Source organism: Thermothelomyces heterothallicus, assembly GCF_042370625.1.
Source record: "Thermothelomyces heterothallicus CBS 202.75 unplaced genomic scaffold P884_scaffold_8, whole genome shotgun sequence".
NCBI classification, from domain to species: Eukaryota; Fungi; Ascomycota; class Sordariomycetes; order Sordariales; family Chaetomiaceae; genus Thermothelomyces; species Thermothelomyces heterothallicus.
Window position 1 is genome coordinate 1,076,027 of NW_027192569.1, and position 20,340 is coordinate 1,096,366.

Sequence of the window (20,340 nt, forward strand, 5' to 3'; positions counted from 1 at the left end):
TTATCTTAAGTTACTTTCCTCTTATCCTACTTTTATATTATATCTATATCTATAGCTCTAGGACATATCTTATATAAGGTATTAATATATACTTACTTTTTCTTATTATTAGCCTTAACTATAGTTCTATTTATTTAACCTCGTTTCTATTACTCCTATATATAGAGCTAATTATCGATTTTAATAGCCTATATAATATATTTATCTAGAGTTTTAGGCTAGTTATACTTATATAGCTTATCTTTAACCTTTTCCTTTAAGCTATTATAGAATAACTATATTAATACCTTATCGTTAAGCTAAGACTTAAGTATATCCTATCTAAACTATATAATATAAGAGGCTATTAACTTAGTCTATTAGAGATTAGTAAGTCTTTCTTATATATAAATCTTCTTATCTTTATTACTAAAAACCTTCTAAAGCTCTTCTTTAAAATGGTTATAAGATTAAAAGACTACTTATATAAATATATCTCGATTATCTTTATCTTCTTTAGTAAGATAGTCGTTCTATATAGGCTTAAACTATCTAAGTACCTTACCCTCTAGTCTTATAACTATATAAAGGACTTTGGCTTTATTATCTAGAAACTTATTATCATTAAGCCGGAAGTAGGATTAGAGGTTTATTAGAAACCCTATAAGATCCTCCTTGGTTCCTCTATATTTACTAGGCAGTTTGATCTTAATATAGCTCGCTTTAGCATTCTCGAGCGCCTTAATCTTAGTATAAGCCTTATTAACTAGTTTCTATAAGTGCTTTTTACTATTCTTAAGTTCCCTAATTTAAGCTTAAGTAGCTTTATCTCTCTAGTCTAACTCCTAGATCTGCTATTAGAGTTAACTAAGCTAGATAAGTAGCTATTTAGCTATAATATTAGTAGCTATATCGATGTTAAGGTCGAAATTACCTTTGTCCTAAACCATAATAGAACAAAGGGAGTAATAGTAATGTATAACGAACCTAACTTAGACTTCTTCTAACAGGGTTTAGACGAAGGTAGGTAAAGTAGGATAAGTAAGTAGGTTATCTAAGGGATTTAGTAAAGCTAAAGGGTTTATAATAATACTAGAGTTATCTCTTATAATAGTTAGTAGTACTAGTATAAGTATTATAATTATAATTACTATTATTAGTAAACTCTTAGAGTCTACTATAATAAGTGACTATCTATATATATATATAACCCTGGTAATTACTCCTAATTGCGGTGATCGTAAGTAAGTATATAGTAGTGATTACCCTAATCACTAGCGAACGTAGTGATTATAGCGCTTCCTATATTATAATTAGTCCTTCCGTTCCTTTGGCTTGATTAGCCTATCTATACTAGTAGCCTAGGTAGCATCTATATATATATTTCTATAATACTAAGCTAGAGAGATACTAAGGATATTATAGTTTAAACGCTTATTATAAATATACTCTATATATTAAGACAAATTAGTTTTCGAGACCTTATATAAACTAAGGCCTTTAGATTTATATAGTATATAAGGATATATTATTAAAAGATTATTTAAGGAAAGAATTATAGCTAGAAGATAATTAGTATAAAGAGTCGATATAATAGGCTTAGACTTCGACTTCTTTCTTATATAATTAGTTATCTTAATAATATTATAAAAGGAAAAGAAGAAAAGGACTAAGGAATATAATTATATATAAGTAGGGGGTATTAGCGCTATTTAAAATAGACCTAAGTCTTTCGAGGATAAAAGATCCAAGAGAAGGGCATTATATTATAATTTAACTATATAAGGTAACCTAATAAGGTATATAGAACTAATTAGGAACTATAAGACCTAAGGACCAATTAGGAAGCAATTATAATAATTATACTTCGATCAAGGCAAGTACCTAGTAACAATCGAAGGATCGTAGTAATAATTATATAATTAGAATCTAAGGAAGACACTTAGGAATAAGGAAACTAGATAAGTATATTAGATAGCTAGTAGACTAGGGTAGGAACCTCTCGGTATAACCAGAGGGGCACAGGTTATAGATTCGTTTTTCCGGTTCTAAACAAGTTATATATACACTAGATATAAATAGGGGGTACCTATCTAGGAGGTACCAGGGAACAATAACAAGGACAACAGACAGTTTTTATAGAATAGACTAACAATAATAGTAACGGATTACTATTATAGCATTATTTATATAATAGCAAGGTTCTTCTTTCACTTGTAAGTTTGGTTATCTTTTTCTACGTAGATAGACTCTTTTATATCTACCTAGAGGGGCATCGTTATTACCGTCCCTACGTCTATCGTAACCGCTATCTAGGAGGCTAGACTTATCTACTACACCCACGAGTACCTAGATACACTAGACACTTTAAGCTAACGCTCCTCTCTATCTAACCAGACGGAGGTTTGGTCTTAGGGGTATATAACTACTGCCAGGAGAGGCTAGTACGAGTTTATATTTTTAGGGGCTTAATCGGGGAGGAGCTTAGCTCTAGGTCTAAACTAGACTACCAGACCTCGAGAATAGTAGATAGTAACATTTGCGATAGAAGAGCAAGGATATATACGTAGAGGCGTATATAGTAAAGCTATTAGGAAACTAAGAAAGGCAAATATAGGTACCAAGAGATCGGTATATCCAGTAATAGGCTAGGAGGCTACTCTTGCCCTAATATAATAATACCGCTAATAGTAGTAGGAGAAGCGATAAGATGTTAAGACTAGGCAAGTTTACTATCTATCTAGAGGGATAGAGATTTCGGAAGATCGATCGGTATAGTCGGAACTATTTAGAGTTAAGAAATAGGATTCCGGAGTTATAAAGATACTAGAGGAAAGTCTGGTAGCTATCCTGACCCTAGTTACCTTAGTACTAGCCCTTGCTAATAGGACTATTTCTACCTATATACCGCTACTCTTTAGTAGGCTAGTGTAGATCTATCTTATTACCTTAGGATCTCTAGCTATAGGGGCTAGGGTATTATAGAGTATTCCTTACTAGAAGGGTTAGGAATAGCTTTACTAGGTATACTTAGAAGGGCTAAAGATGGTAGGTTAACTCTAGCTTTAGTTATAACTATAGTAAGAAGACTTAAAGGAAGGAAGGAGGACTTCCTAGATTAGCTATTTAGGGAGTAAAATCACCTTTAAGGAAATAACCTAAATAGGAAGGTATAATTAAGGATAATAACTATTATAATCTCTCTTCTTATTAGTTTAATAGACTTTATAACTTAAAACATTACTTCTTATACCTCTTATATCTAGATATACCAAGAACTCCTTAGGGAGAATGCTATTAGAATTACTATAGTTAGCTAAGTTTAGAAACCTTACTTTCGATATAGAAGTCTAGGATTATAGCTAAATAGATATTATAGTAGATAGACTTACCAAAGTTATTTAGGTTATATTCCCTTTACCTATAGATAAGGGATTACCTAGACTCTTCTCTAGTTATAATATTACTAAGTACCTAGAGCGCTTTACCAAGGTATATAAGATCTTCGGGGGAGATAACGTAGACAAGATCTCCTACTTTAAGTAATAGTATACAGACGACCTTTAAGAGATTCTAGATTAGTAGCTAGAGGTAAAGAAGAAGGACTAGGCTACGTTTAAGGCTACTATTAAGGAGTACTAGAAGTAGAATAATTCCTAATAGGAGACTTCTACTTAGGAATTAGAGCGTCTTTTGGATTCCTAGTATACGGATTTAGCTAAGTCTATCTATAATTACCTAGAGTACGTCGATATCTTGCTTATTAGAGTACTTAAGAAGAAGAAGGCGGTCTATTAGTTATCTATAGTTTAGAAGGTATAGGATTAATTCTTACCTACTCTCTAGACTAGTCTTTAGGTCTATAAGAGAGGAGATATATAGGTTGATAATATAGAATAGGAGGAGTTTTATAACTTTATATAGGAGTGCCTATATAAGGGTATTAACGCTAGGTTAGTCTATTATAAACTAGATCTAAAGGGTAGAGAGGTAAAGCTATAGGTAAGCCTACTTATCGAGAAGGGCTTAACGGCTCCCTAGGCTTAGGAAAGTTCTTTAGCGCTATCTATCTAGAGGGATAATACGTTCAATAAGATTATTAATAGGCTTACAGATATACTATATAAGCTTTAGATTAATAGAGGGAAAGTTAGCTAAAGGGGCTCTAATAGAGCTAGGTATACCTATAACTAGATAGGTAACTTAAGCGACGATAAGGTTAAGGAAATCTAGACCTTTCTATCTACCGTATAAGAGTCTTAGTAAAGAAAGAAAAGTAGATATTAACTAGGTCTAACCTTTATAAGTCTTTAAGGGTACTACTACTATAATGACTATATATACTTTGCCTATAGCTATCCTATCCTTATAGAGGATATCTATAATAGGCTTCTCTACTAGCTCGGTTTTAAGTAGATATTAGGAAAGAGAGATCTAAGTCTCCTTAAAAGCTAGAAAGTTAAAATCCTTAGGGAAGATATAGCTACCATAACTAATTAAAGAACTTAGTAATATATTATCTACACCTATATATCTCTTTAACTAGACCTTCCTAGCTAAGAGCTATATTAGAGGTTTATAAAGGCTTACTAAAAGGAATGTAGTTATGAGTATTATCTAGATTTAAACCTTATTATAGATATTACCTTCCTCTAATAAGCAAAGGGCCTATAGCTACTAGAAGTGGTTAGGACGTCTCTTAACCGCCTTACTAACTCTAAACAGTCCTTTTCGGAGTCTATTTACAACTATACTAAGGCTGGAGAAATCAACTTCTAGATAGATCGTAAGTAGAGAGGATAGACATTTATCTAGTAGGTAAAATAGATAGCATCTTAGAAGGACACCCCTAGCTTCTCTATAGACTATAAAGAGTTATCGGCAAGTATATCTCCTTCTAGCCAGACGGCGACGTAGATATTTGGTGCTATCGAGTTAGAAATAGATAGTAAAGACGTGTCTAATAGTAAAGGGGAGGCTATAATAATGATCTAAGGAGTGCTACCCGCGAAGCGGCTTTTTATAGAAATAGAGGATAAACCTATATAGGATACTATCCGACCAAAGGAAGGGAGTAAGCGTAAGACTATCCTAATAGTAAAGAGGAATTTAGGAGTATTACTATTAGAAGGGCTATTAAAGTCTAACCCTATTAGCTAAGGGGGTATACTAACTACTAAGGGGGCAAGTTAGCCTATAGGTAGGGATGCTATCCTTCTAGTTAGACGTAAATAAGCTATCTAGTTTAAGGAGAAAGCGAAATCGAACTAGGAGAATATAGCTAATAACGTAGTAATACTAGTTAATAAAGCTCTATAAGCTAAGACCCTTACTATTAATAAGGTACTCGGAGTCTCTCTAGCGTTTAGAAATGCCCTAATCACTTCTCTAAAATAAGATTATAAGAATCTATAGGAGGTTATTAAGTATAAGGGCTCGGCCGTCCCTTACCTAGATAATCTAATAGTAGCGAAGCTAGCGAGGAACGAGCGTCCTTAGGAGGTTAGGACTAATCTTAGCTATCTAGATAGATAGAGTAATGATAAGGGGGAAGAGTCTATAACTACGGTTCTGGTATTTCTAGGGGTTACTAGTAATAGCTAGTAGGTAGTAGCTATCGATAGATTCTAGAGTAAATACCTTGTTAGATAGTAAGACTAGCTAGACTTGGAGGAGATCGAAACTAGCTTTAAGGCGCCAATTTACACGCTTTTGGCTAGCTAGAAGATCTAGATAGGTATATTTATATAGATATATACCCTACTAATACTATATTATAACTTTAAGGACCCTAGGGGTAAGAAGGTACTTACCCTTATTAATACTAGATCCGAATATAATATAATTACCCTTAGCCTAACCTAGAAATACTATCTCCTTATCTAGTCAATAGTAATGATTTCAAGGGGCCTTTATAATAGTAGGCTATTTACTAGGGAAACTATCGATATAATTATTCTAGGAGTGATCTTAATCTAAGAGCATTTCTTTATCCTAGATAGGAATATTAGTAGCTATTAAATCTTACTAGGTATACCATTTATCTATAATATAAGCTTAATATTTAGTTATAATGCTAGCTATCTAGTTATAGTAAATATTATCGTTAGGGATAAATTAATTAGGGCATTAGTTATCTTAGACGTTATAGCCTATATAATATTTAAAAGAAAATATTAACTCCTAAGGGAGGAGTTTTAGGGCCTAGTAACAACTATTACTACTACCCTAGCCTTTACCAACATTTAGGATAATAAAATTCTACTTAGATTTCTTAATAATTAGGCTAGAAAAGCTATTTTTAATATAGTACTAAGGATTTCTTATCTACCTCTTATCGATATATTTATTAAAATTTCAACGTTTTGTCTCGCCAGATAGGATACCTTGATATAAGTATACTAGAAAATGGAGACTAAAACGGAGGATACTAGCTATCTAGATAGACGGAGAGGGCTTAGGAAACTTATATTAGACATTAGGAAAGGCCTATAAGAAGTATAGACATTTACTATACAAAAATCTATAGCTAGGAAAGTTTATCCTATAGATACGGCTGTTAGCGATAGCTTAGTGCCTAATGGTAACCCTAACTAGAGGGAGTAACGCCTAGAAGAAGCTACTAAGAAAATAAAATTCGAATTAGAGTAGGATAACCTTATTACACTATGGTTTTCGGACCTAAAGCCTAGAACTAGGCTAATAGATAAGCGTCTTAAGAAGATTCTTATAGCTATAGATAGTTTTCCATCTAATTAGGAGAAGAAACTCTTTATATATATCCTATAGAACTAGGAAGTAGCTCTAGTATAGGATTTCACTAAATATAGACGGATTTACCTAGATATTGTTCCTCCTTAGGTTATCTAGACCATCCCCTATATAATATAGTAGTTAAAGAGTATTCCTATTCTAAAGCTATTAATACTAAAGGTTATCGAACTCCTAAAGTAGAGAATTTAGCATAGGATCATTAAGCCTAGCTATAGGAGCTATAGGAATAACTGGTTCCTAGTGCTTAAGAAGGATAGTAGTCTTAGGTTAATTAATAATATCTAGAAGGTTAATACTATAACTATATAGGATGTATTTATATTACTAGCTATAAAGGAATTTAGTAAAGACTTTAGGGGTTATAAGATTATCTCCCTCTTAGACCTCTTCTCTAGATATAACCAAGTTAGCCTAGATAAGTAAAGTAAGGACCTTACTACCTTCTAGATACCTATTAACCTCTTTAGGATATATACTCTCCTTATAGGCGGAATAAACTTAGTAGCCTAATTTCAAAGAGCGATAACTAAGATCTTCTAGAACCTAATTCTAGATATTTACTACATTTACCTTGATAATATCTATATAAAAGGCCTATAGTTAGACTATAGAGGAGAAGAAGTTACCCCTAGGTTATAGAAGTTTATAGTTAAATACCTCTAGAATGTAGATACGGTTCTTCTAAATGCTAAACTTACTAGAGCTACTATTATAACTAGAAAGTCCTAGTAGTACTAATCGTAAGTAGTTTTACTTAGCTACCTCTATATACCTAAAGGGCGCCTTCCTAATAATACTAAAATTGCGAAAATCCTAGAGTAAACTTCCTATTCGGATTTAAAGGATATCTACGCCTTCCTAGGGATCGTTAGCTATTATTAAATCTAAATAAAGCACTTTATTACCATTATACGGCCCCTTTATGACCTGATAAAGAAGAATGCCTATTAGGAATAGGGGCCTGCTTAATAGGAAGCTATAAGAGAACTTCAAAGGCAGATAACCACCGCCCTAGTCCTTATATTACTTGTTTTTAATAACCCTAGATATAGTTAGATATACCTAATGACCGACGCTAGTCTATTTAGCTAAGGAGGGGTTATTAAATAAGTTAGCCCTAATAAGAAGAGGTACCTATACTATTTTAAAATTAGGATTTGGTCTAAAGCTAAGAAATAGTATAATCTAACTAAATGGGAGCTTCGGGGACTACTTTTCCTATTAAAATGCTTTAGGCGCTATCTCTTTGGTATTTACTTTATTATAGAAACGGATACTCTTATCCTGGTTCATTAGCTAAATAGTATAGCTAGTAATATCCTAGGAGCCTTAATAATATAGTAGATTATATAGATTTAGCTATTTGACTTTGAGGTTAAATATATCCTAGGTTTTAAGAATATAGTAGCTAATAGCCTTTTACGGAAGCCTCCTAGTCCCTCTAACTAGAGGCAGAAAGCAAACAAGGAAGACATTAACGATTAGGTTAACGTGTAAATCTATACTAATTATATTAGTGATCCTCCTAAGCCTATAGACCTAAACCTTAAAGGTAGGTACTCTAACCATTCTAAAGCGATTATACGATATTTAGCTACTCTAGAAGAACCTATAGCTATCCGACTATACTAGTAGCGACATTTATTTAGGAAAGAAGCGCTTAAATACTTTATAGATAAGGGATATCTATTCCTATACCCTATAAATAATAGCTAGAACCCTTACTATATAGTAGATACCCTAGAGGAAAGAAGAAGAATCTTCTAGTTCTACTATAATAAGATAGGCTATAAGGGCAGAGAAGCAACTTACCAAAGGGTTACTAATTACTATTACTAGAAGGGAATATATACTAATATAATAGAGTAGATTTATACCTACCTAGAATATCAGGTATAAGATGCCTAAAGATTTAAAGAGGTATATTTATATTTATAACCTTCCCTAATTCCTTTCGTAAAATAGTACCTAGATATCTAATTTATACCCTCTAACTAGAGGGGGAAGCCCTGTTTTCTTCTCGAGGCATATAACGATCTCTTAGGATTTATAGAAGCAGAGATCCTACTTAATAAGTTAGCTAAAGTGGTTAAGAACTTTATTAACCGAAATATTCTCCTCTACTAGGGACTCCCGGTAGTTATAGTCGTTAATAGGGGATCTAAATTTAAAAGGGAAGTAAAGGCTATTCTAGAAGAGTTAGGAGTAAAACGTATAGTCATCTCTCCCTATAATTCTAGAGCTAATGGTATTAGTAAAGTAGGGTATATACCTATTATAGCTACCCTGGCAAAGATAACTATAGGAACTAGAAAGAACTAGTAATAGCTTCTTCCCTATATCCTATATACTAACCGAACTACCGTTCGAAATAGCTATAGCCGTTTACCCTTTAACCTTATCTATAACTATAACCCTATTAGCCTAATCGAAAACGATATCCCAACCTAGCGGATTCTTTACTAGGACTTTATAGCTATCTGACTAGATAAGGAAGATTAATAGGAAGCCCGCTTATGGCTACTAGAGCTCTATACTAAGGTACTATTAGATGTAGAATTCGACCTAGAAATTGCTACCGAAAAAGTTACTAAGGTAAGGCACTAAATAGCTAAATGCTAGAACGAAGCTTATAGTTAGAAATTTAGAGCCGAAAACGCCTAAGTCAAGGTTAAAGATCTTATCCTAGTATATAATAATATCTAGTAGATTGATATAAGTTTATTTCGAAAACTTTAGTACTAGTAGTATAGTCCTTACTATATTTAGGAGGTTAGGAGCCAAAATACCTACCTCCTAGAGACTCTTGACGGTATAACTATAGGGATATTATATATTATAAACTATATTAAGAAGTTCTTTAAGTAGGATAGAGTTTAGCTCGAAGCCGATAGATCTAACGGTTTCCTAGCTAACCGAGGGCCTTAGACTCGTAAGACAAGATCTTTGCCGCTAGAAGCACTCGAAGAAATAGTGGTAAAAGAGGAGGTACCCGGACGAGCTAGCTAACCATAGCCGACCAAACAAATTACTAGATCGAAAGCCTATAAGTAGTAATAGTAACAGTAGGAGCTCGTAGTCAAACTAACCAGAGGGAGACTACCCGGATTCTAACGTTTTAGTCAATAGAAAACACGAAAAACAGGCCCTTAAACTTTACTTCTAGTCACTTGTTACTACCTAAGCCCTAGAAATCCCCCCCCCCTATTATATAAATATCTACTACCCCTATTCTACCCCTTAAGTATCTGCCTTTATCCTATACCTGCCCTGATTATATATAGCCTGTTAATTCTTAATAGCCTCTTCTAAATCTATTGAAATCTATATACCTTTCTTCTACGTAGTAAGCTAGACGTTCTTTAGCTAACCGTCTAGGTTAAATTTAGCCTGCCCTAGGAGCCGAGGGTTAGGATCTTAGGAGCTATCACTAATTATATCTTCCTAAGAATACTTCTTATCGATCTAGTAGTAGTTTCTATATTATCTATCTAGAAGGGGACCTATAGAAATATAGCTATAGAACGGCTATATAATATAAATCATTATAGGTTTCTTATTACTAGGAGGAGTAACCTTAGTAGTTAACCCTTAGTATAACTACTTATAGGCCTAGTATAACATCGGATTCCTATCCCCTAGTTAGCTCTTTATATAACTAGAGGGAGAAACCTATTCTTATATATCTTTAAATACCTAAATAAATAGGCCGAGGACTTAAGCCTAGTAAGTAACTATAGTATAAATCTACCGGCTAAATAGATTACTATTATTAATTTCTATAAATACTAGGTAGATTCGCTTTACTAGGGTCCCTTATAATAGTAAAAGAATTCTATATAGGAAGGAGTAAGCTTTAGGATTCTAAATAGCCTCTCTAGAGTATCTAGGCTAGGGTTTAGTTTCTAATAAATATAGGGAACTAGCCGTATCTTTAGGTACTTAATAGTAAAGAATCTATAATATAGAAGGAAAAGTTTATACTAGTACTATATTAAGGCTACTTCTAGACTATCTAAGGGTATAGGAAGATCTTCTAGGTAAGCTACTCTTACTACCTATATAAATTTAGGAGGTATAAGAAAACGGTTATCCTAGGTAGTTATCAAATCTACCGGTCGGTTAGTTATTATAGAAAGAACTAGCTTAGTATCTTTGTTAACTTCTATATCTTCCTAGATAGAAGTTTTATATCTCTAGCGCTTAACTCTCTCGGTTACTATAGTGTTCGAACTTGCTTATAGGAGCTTATAGCAAGTTCGAAGGGGAAGTAATATAGGAAAAGGGCACTAGCCGTCTAGGTAAAGGAAGATTAATATAGATAAGGAGTAGGTTAGAGGATTAGAAAGCTAGAAAAAGTTAGGGAGAGAAGAGGGCTACTTATCCTTTAATACCTATCTACTTTAGAGTTCTAGAGCTATAGATTCCTATATAAAGAAGGTACGCCTAGGCTAAAATGACCTACTATATAATAGGTTATACCTCTTTGTTACTATCAGATAAAAAGCAATTTAAGGGTTATACCCTAGAGTTATAATAAAGAATAACCTAGGTATATAAGGGCTAACTAGGTAGCTACTTCGGATAGCCTTAGAAATAGCAAAACCAGGTTAGAACAACTAGATAGGGAAGGAATTAGGGAGGGACCTAGAGGTCTATAAATACCCCTAACTTAAACCCCCCTCCCTCTTCTAACTTCTAACTAATAACTAACTACTTTACGAATTAGCCACTTATAAAAATACTAAATAAAATATCTTCTATATCTAGTTAGAAAGCTAGAAGCCAATAGGTAAGTATCTTACTAAGCGATTCTTTTCCGAATATTAGTAGTCTAGGTTTTAAGCGACTCTATATAAGTCTTCTAACGTTAAATACCTTTGGTAACAATATTAGAGACTTAGAGTGCCGAAGAAGAGAGGGATTGGTACCTCTCTATCTGACTAGAAGGCCGAACCAGCTAAACACCGGCCTGCCTTTACTACTCCTAGGGGAGGACCCCAAAATATTAAGATAGTTCCTATAGTACCTCCTTATAAGCTAGACTCTAGGACTAGAGGCTAGAAACTACCCTAGGCCTAGCAATTCTAATAGGCTTTTTAAAGAGCTATATAAGGGGCCTATTCCTTACCTAAGTAAGGTACTATAATAGAGGCCTAACTAGATTATAAGCCTTGGTTTATTAGTAAATAAGTAGATTATTAGCTACCTCTTTCCCTTATATATAGGACTATATAGCTAGGGAGGGATATACTTTAGTATACCCTAATATAATATTATAATAAGCCTCTATAACGTTAAAGGGCTTATATTAAGAAGGGAGTACCTAAATAGCTTTAACCTCCTAAACCTCCTATACTATATATTAGTAGCTTATAAGCTATATATATATATCTTCCTAGACGCTATAATTGATTAGTGGCCTAAGTAGGTAGCTTTACCCCTAAGGAAGTAAAAGGAGGCTATAGGTAAACGCTTTTAGGTCCTTATCTACTACCTATAGGAGTTATACTAGGTAGTAGCTATATATAACTAGATAAAGTACTATATTTATTATATAGATTTGTACCTCTCCGATAAGTAGGTTTATAAAGACCTATATAAGGACTTATAAGATAAGGTTATCTACCTAAGCTCCCTTTTCCCTCTGCCTAAGGATACCCGAGTCTAGGCTATAGTATAAGTAACATTAAGATAGTAGGGATAGTAGGAATATAGGATCTAGGTCGCTAAATTCTATTAGTTCTATTTCTAAGAGATATACTAGAAGGATAAGGCCTATCTTAAGCTCCCTTAGCAGAAGGGCTATCTATATATAGGGCTAAAGATAATAGCTACTAAGAATAAGATACTAATACTCTAGCTTAGAACGATCTAGATAGCTCTAGGCTATCAGCCTAATAATCCTTTGTATATAGGAAAGCTAAAGACTCTATAGGGTAATGTTAATCCTTACTAGCTACCTAAATAGCTAGTAAACGATAGGTAGCAAAAGCTACCTATCTAGTAGCTATAGCTAGCCCCTAGACGTATAAAATTGGTTATCTCTATCTAGATAAAGGAAGAAGATAATCCCTTATTAATATAAGAGTAGCTAAAGGTTAAAAAGGATACCTAAGTTCCCTTAGATATAGCTATCTAGCGGTTCCTTAGTAAAGTGCCTAAAGGGCTCAAACTAGCCTAGCTCTTATAATAGGCGCTCGAGTACCCTTATAAGCTAAAGATAGACGTCTACTAGTAAGTAATAGTATAGGTAGAGGAATAAATCATAGCTACTAATATATAAGGATAGATATAAGCCTTAGGTTCCTAGTAATAGTAGAAGTAGCACTAGGCTAAATAAGTATCCTCTATAGTGTAATAGCTATCTAGTTAGACTAAGACAAGTATATCGGTATAGGCTAGATTACCTTAGACCATTAAGAAAGGCTAGGCACGTTAGTATCGCCCTAAGGATAATCTTACTAAGTAGACGCGGCCCCCTCTCTTTAAGTAGTCCGGGCCTAAAGATCTAGAGCTAGCTCCTAAATACCTACCCTAGTTTATAGGCTAGGACGAGCTAGAAGCTAAGACTAAAGCCTGGTAGAGGCGTTGGCAATCTAAGAAGCGACTATTACCTAAGGGGAATAGTAGGGCTAAGAGAGCGAGATAGTAGGAGGCTAGAAAGGAGGGCGTTTAAGTGTCGAATTCGCTAATAGGAGCCTTAGAGCGAATTCGAAGGGGAAGTATAGATTAGGGTAGGAACCTCTCGGTGTAACCAGAGGGGTATAGGTTATAGATTCGTTTTTCCGGTTCTGAATAAGTTATATATATATTAGATATAAATAGGGGGTGCCTATCTAGGAGGTGCTAGGGAATAATAATAAGGACGATAGATAGTTTTTATAGAATAGACTAATAATAATAGTAATAGACTGCTATTATAGTATTATTTATATAATAGCAAGGTTCTTCTTTTATTTATAAGTTTAGTTATCTTTTTCTACGTAGGTAGACTCTTTTACATCTACCTAGTGGGGTATCGTTATTACTATCCCTGTGTCTATTGTAACCGCTATCTAGGAAGCTGGACTTGTCTGTTATACCTATAAGTGCCTAGATATACTAGACACTTTGAGCTAATGCTCCTCTCTATCTAACTAGATAGAGGTTTGGTCTTGGGGGTATGTAACTGCTACTAGGAGAGGCTAGTACCAGTTTACTAGTCACTCGTTTAAAAGGACTCTAGAGTTCTCTAGTAAGTAATGTAAATAGTTACCTAGTAATAACTATATAAACATTTGCTTAAGTATTTATTATAAACCCTTTAGCTTTACTAAACCTTATCCTACTTAACTAACCTTTATTATTATTATTATTATTATTATTAGTCCTATACTATTAAACTAATAAGTATACTAGAGCCTCTCTAGTTATATATAAAGGAAACTATACCTAATAGGCCGGATAAAAACCTCTACCCCTCCTTTAACACCCGATCTAGAATACTAATATACTATAAAGAAAAGGAAAAGTAGCTAGTATAGCCCTAAAAAGGCCTTCCCTCCTAGTCTAGCCTCTTTACAAGGCGGTATTCTAGGAGCTTCCCTAGGTCTATTAGCCACTATAGAACCCTCCTTACCAAACGATAGTTACAGGCCCCTATACCCCGTAAAACAAGGTCTAGGTCCCTTTATAACTATATTTCCTAGGATTCCTACATTCGGCTTCTTAGTAGGTTCAGGTACTATATAACTAGGTACTCTATAGTTTCCCTCCCCTAGCTATAGGCATAGTAAGGGGTACTAACCCCTAGGACTTAAACCCTAAAAAGGAAGTTATAGAGGCTAATAGCCCCTATATAGGCCTATACTAGTAGGGAGCTCTAGGCCTTTGTTAGGCCCTAGTGCCTTTATAGGCCTTCCCCTATAAAAACTAGGCATAGGGAGTCCTTGTCTAACACGTGTTATATCCTCCTACTAGCTTGGTTAGCCCTCTAGCAGTTGCTCTAGCTAGCTACTATAGCTAGTTCTATAGCCTGTAGCCTTTTCTATAGGGTCTATTAGGGGGGTTGACCCCCTCTATAGCCCTCCTAAACCCATTACTAGACTATCGACCTCACTACCTCTAGGGCTATAGGCTTCGGCTCTTAGCCCCTTGCCCTAGCCCTTCTCTCCTAGAACCTCTAGCTTAGCCTATCATAGGCCTGTTAGATAAGAGCTCTTATAGGGACCTAGAAGACCCCTAGGCCTACCCCGGTCTATAGGAATAGCTAGTCGAGTTTAGCTTCGAAGTTAGCTAGCCTCTTATTGAGATAGAGGTTAAGGGGTAGTACCTAGGCTTCTATTTCGAGGCACCGGATAGGGGTAGCCTTATAGGCCCTAGTAACTACCCGAAGGGCCCTATACTAGGCCTTCGATAGTTCCCTAGCAGGGCCTTCTAGCTTACCCCCTAGCTTAGTAGGCTTATAGAAGTTCGAGGCCCTATAAGTTAGGGCGCTATAGATATACTTGGTATAGACCTTATAGGCCTATAGTAGGCTAGGGCCCTAGGTCTTTATAGTAAGCCTAGTTAGGGCAAACTCCTAGGTTTCTAGCTTCTTAGCTACCTTTGTATAGTAGGGGCCCTATTATAGCCTCTAGTCTAGCTAGACCCCTAGGAATCTAGCCGACTTCGAAGGGGCTATAATAGTAGTACCCCCTTTAGGCCATAGGAGCTCTAGCGGTTACGATTACTATTTCCGGCCCCTGTTAAAGTAGATAAGTTCGTACTTTTCCGGGGTAAAGGCTATACCCTAGGTCCCTACTTACTATAGGTAGGCCTCCTAAGCCCTCTATAGCTAATCATTATAGGCCTCCTTAGCCCTCCTAAAGGCTAGAAGGTTAGTATTATTAGTAAAGCCTACCAAACTAACTATAGGGCTAGCCTAGTAAATAGCCTAGTAAAGGGAGGCTATATAGAGGATAAATAGTATAGGGGAGAGGGGTGACCCTTAGGGGACCCTAGCCCTTACTACTATATCCTCTATTTTCTAGCTATCGAAGTAAAGGATAGCTACCCTATCCTATAGCTACTCCCTAACCTAGACTACTAACCACTTTAGGAAGCCCTAGCTCTATAAAGTAGTTAATAGCTAGATATAATTAATAGTGTCGAAAGCCCCTAAGATATCGAGCTATAGGAGGGAGGTAGCCGCCTTATACCTCTAAACCTTCTAAACCTAGGCTATAATAAGCGAAAATAGCTAGTTTAGTAGACCTATATTCCTAGTTACCTATCTACTTAGCCAGGAGAAGCCTATAGGCCTCTATAACGGCTATTACCTTCCGGGCGACTATAGCCTCTAGTACCTTACCTACTATTAGTAGGAGCGCTATAGGCCTATAGCTACCTAGGGTGAAGTAGGCCTATAGGGGTTTACTAGGCTTATAGAGGACTACTATCTTAGCCCTTTTAAACTAGGCTAGGAAATAGCCAAGCTATAAGCTCTCTAAGGCTAATATAACGAGTATCTAGTAGAGTAGCTACCTATAGGCCTTTAGTAGGCCTATAGGGAAGAGGTCCTCCCCTAGGGCCTTATATAGGGCTACTCTAGCTAGTACTACCTTAATATTACCTACTATAACCTCCTAGCTTATTTCGAACTTCGGCTCCTAGTAGTTATTTAGATCCGGGTCATTAATATCTAATAGGTCTACTTCTAGGTTTAGAAAGAACTTATCGGCCAGGGCCCTAGCCTTCTATTAGTAGGTTATAAGCCCTCCTTTAAAGGCTAGGAGCTTTAGAAGGTCGACTAGTAAATAGCTTTATAGCCTTACCTACTACTCTAGTCTCTATAATAGGTCTAGCCAGTTAGTTACCTCTTATAATATAGCTCTCTAGCTCTTAGTCTTCGCGGCCGTAATAGTCTTAGCCTAGTCCTATAGGGCCTGCCGAAGTACCTCCTATATATAGGGGTTTAAGGTATCCCTATAGGCCCTCTCTACCTCCTTAGCCCTCTTCTAGGCCTCCTAAACCTCCTTTGTCTACTATTAGGCTCGTTTACTACCTATACTAGCCTTCTTTACTAGAGCCGAGACCGTAGCTATCTCCTTAAGGGCCTTTATAAGCCTATCAAAGGCCTATAGGAGCTCCTCTAGGCCCTAGAAGACAGGCCTGGCTAGGGCCGATACCTACCTACCAAGCCGGAGTAGGAGGTAGGCTACCTCGGCCTATATAACCTCCTTATCTAGGCTCTTCTAGTCCTACCCTTTACTAACTAGTATAGGCCCGTTAGTCCCCTAGAGGGAGACATTTAGGGCCTATAGGTAGTAGTCGGACTTCCTATATTCTATAATATCCCTATAGGTTACTTCTAGCCTAGCTAAGGCCTAGAATAGGTCTATCGTAGAAGGCCGGCTACGTTAGTCCCCTTAGGGGGCCCTAGTGACCTAGCTATATAGCGTATATAGGTTAAGGTCTTACTAGTCTATAAGGTTAAGGAGGTCCCTAGCTCCTAGGCTAAGCCTGTCAAATAGGTCCTAGACTAGGTAGTAGAGGTTAAAGTCGCCTATAAGAACTAGGGGGTAGGTTAGCCGAGGTAGGGCTAGTAGGTCTTATAAGAGGGCCTGTTCGCCCTTACTATTATAGACTAACTAGAGTTTAAACCCCTTCTTTCCTAGGGTTAGAAAGGTTACCCTATACCGGTTCTCCTCTACCGAGTAGTCCTACTAGCTAACTAGGAACCGTTTAGCCATTAGAATAGCTACCTTACCCTTAGGCTTATAAACTAGGTAGTATTTCGAGGCCTAGGGGTAATATATTAACCCTATAAACCGGTTAATCTATAGCTCCTAGATAGCTAGTAAGTTATATTTAGCCTCCTCTAATAAGACCTCGAAGGCCTATTTATTACCTTAGGTATTCTATTAGAGGATCTTAATTTATATTCGAGGTAGCTAGAGCAGAAGGTAGGGGTATAGTAGTAATAGGCTCTATAGCTATCGCCCCCTTAACCGGTTATAAGAAGGAGGGGGCTCTAGGCTATAGAGAGGAGATATAGGTCTATTAGGCATCGAACAAGGCGCTTCTAGCCGTCTATTAAGCTAGAGTAGGCCTTCTATAGGGGCATTTAGCCCTAGTTTAGTAGTAGTCGTTATCTTCTAGCTAGCTACTAAACTCGAAGGCTACCTTCTAGTACGGTTACTCTAGTAGTTAGAAGGTCTAGGGTCTATACTAGTAGGCCTCCCTAGCCCTCTCCTAGGCTTTGACTTTCTTCAGGTAGCCCTTATACTAGGCTATATAGGGGCTACTATAGGCTATATACCTACAAGGGAGTTAGTTAGAGTAGGTAGGGCACTAGGCCTCCCTAGTCTTCCCTCCCTCCCTATAGGCCTTTACGTTATAATAGCTATAACAGGCTAGCCGCTAATAGTACTATTAGATATAGCCGAAGCTCTAATACCTATAGTACTACCTTAGCTCTAGAGTATCCTAGTAAGGTTTGTAGTCTAGTACCCGGGCATCCTAGACCACTTCCTCGTCATAGGCCTTCTAGGCCTCTTCGAGGTCCTATAAGCCTAGGAGTACCATAGCCTACTTTCTTTACAGGCTCTTTAGCAGCCGGAACTTGACTATTTTAATCGAGTATAGGCCTATAGCCCCCTTGAAGTCCTATTCGTTAACCCCCTATAGCTCTTCCTTCTAGAGTCCTTTAGCTAGGATTATATAGGCTCTACCGACCTCCCTAGCCTCCTCTCTAAAGGCTGTAGCTACCTATCGCTTGTTAGCCAAATACCAATCTTTAGTAGCCTTGTCCTTGAAGACTACTACTATATCCCTGCTTAGGAGCTTCCTAGCCGTAACGGCTCCCTGGTAGCTAGAAGCTCTGTTAACTGCTTAGACTATCTCGGCTGGGGTTTGGGCTTTAAGGTCCTCCTGTAGGCTCGTGTTCTGTATCGTGACCTCCTATAAGGCCTGTAGCGGCACTGCCTTAGCCAACGGTAGGCCTCCTTAGGGGCCTATTGCCCCCTGTTAACTAACCTTTAGTCTAAGAGTCTCTTTTAATAGTAAGGGGATTAAGATTTGTTATATATAGCTAGACTTCTATTTATAGCTATATTATTAAACTAGTGCTAGCCTCTCCTAGTAGTAGTTATATACCTCTAAGACTAAACCTCTGTCTAGTTAGATAGAGAGGAGTGTTAGCTTAAAGTATCTAAGGTGTCTAAGCACTTATAGTTATAGTAGATAAACCTAGCCCTCTAGGTAATGGTAGTAATAGGTACGAGGACGATAACGATGATACCCCTCTAGGCAGATATAAAAGAGTCTACCTATATGGAAAAAGATAGCTAAACTTATAAATAAAAGAGGAATTATATCTTTATATAGATAAGGGTATAATAGCTATCTGTTACTATTATTATTAGTCCATTCTATGAAAAACTACTTACCGTCCTTGTTATTTTCTGGTACCTCCTAGATAGATACCCTCTATTTATACCTATTGTATACTATAACTTATTTGGAACCGGAAAAACGAATCTGTAACCTATATCCCTATAGTTATATTAAGAGGTTTCTACCCTAGTTTATTATAATATAACCTATAAAATTAATATAATATATATATATATATATATATAAATGATAAAGTATTTAATAACTATAATAATAATATATCTTATACTCTTCTTAGCTATATACCCTATTTAGCTACTTAATTTATAAATAAGAAATATAATAAATAACAAGATAATAACTTAACTAATTCTAATTCTAAAAGTATTAAATCTATAATATTTAAACTAGAATAATCTAAAGATATTAATTATCTTATTTATTATCCTCCTCTAACTCTTTATTATCCTTAAAGGCTACTATCTCCTTTATAAGCCCCTATAATATAACATTTATCCCTAGTAAAATATAGAAGGTCTTAAGGTCTAGATATTAGTCTTCGTTATAGCAATATAATAATAGCTTGAGATTATTCTTCTTATTAGTAATTATAATTATAATGTCAAGAGGAGTCGAAAAGAGGTATTTAGAGGAAAACTAAGAAAGTTAGGTTACTCTAGTAGATATTCTAATTTGATAAAATTTGCTAGAAATAAGCCTAGCCAAATTGGGTATATAGCTAAGCAGGGTATAGATAATGTTACTTAGTAAGCCGCTTGCTTAAGAATTAGGTAGTCGGAAAATCCCCATACCAACTGCCGAGACTGAAAGAATAGATTGCTTATGAACTCTATATATAATGACACTATATACGTTTTAGGAAATAGAAATACGGGGCTTTTTCTTTCCTCTCTGCTCTGTTCCCCCTTTTCAATGCAGCATGCGCTACTCCGTATATAGTTCCACTTCGTATCGGTGTCGGCATTTTTTGAGCCGGTTAGCGAGATGAGCGCTTCAAAGAAATCGTCGGGTAATAGTGGGCCTGAGCGGGCTTCCCCGGATCAGTTTGACCCCGAATGTCTGGTGGCGCCGTCGATCATTAAAAAGGGGGCCAAATCTCCCTGCCTCATGACAACGCTCTGGCGCACTTTCTGAGAACATTGTGTTGAGAAATGCCAAGTCCGCACAGCTGTCCAAAGTCGATGTTGGCCGGGGACCGTTTACCAG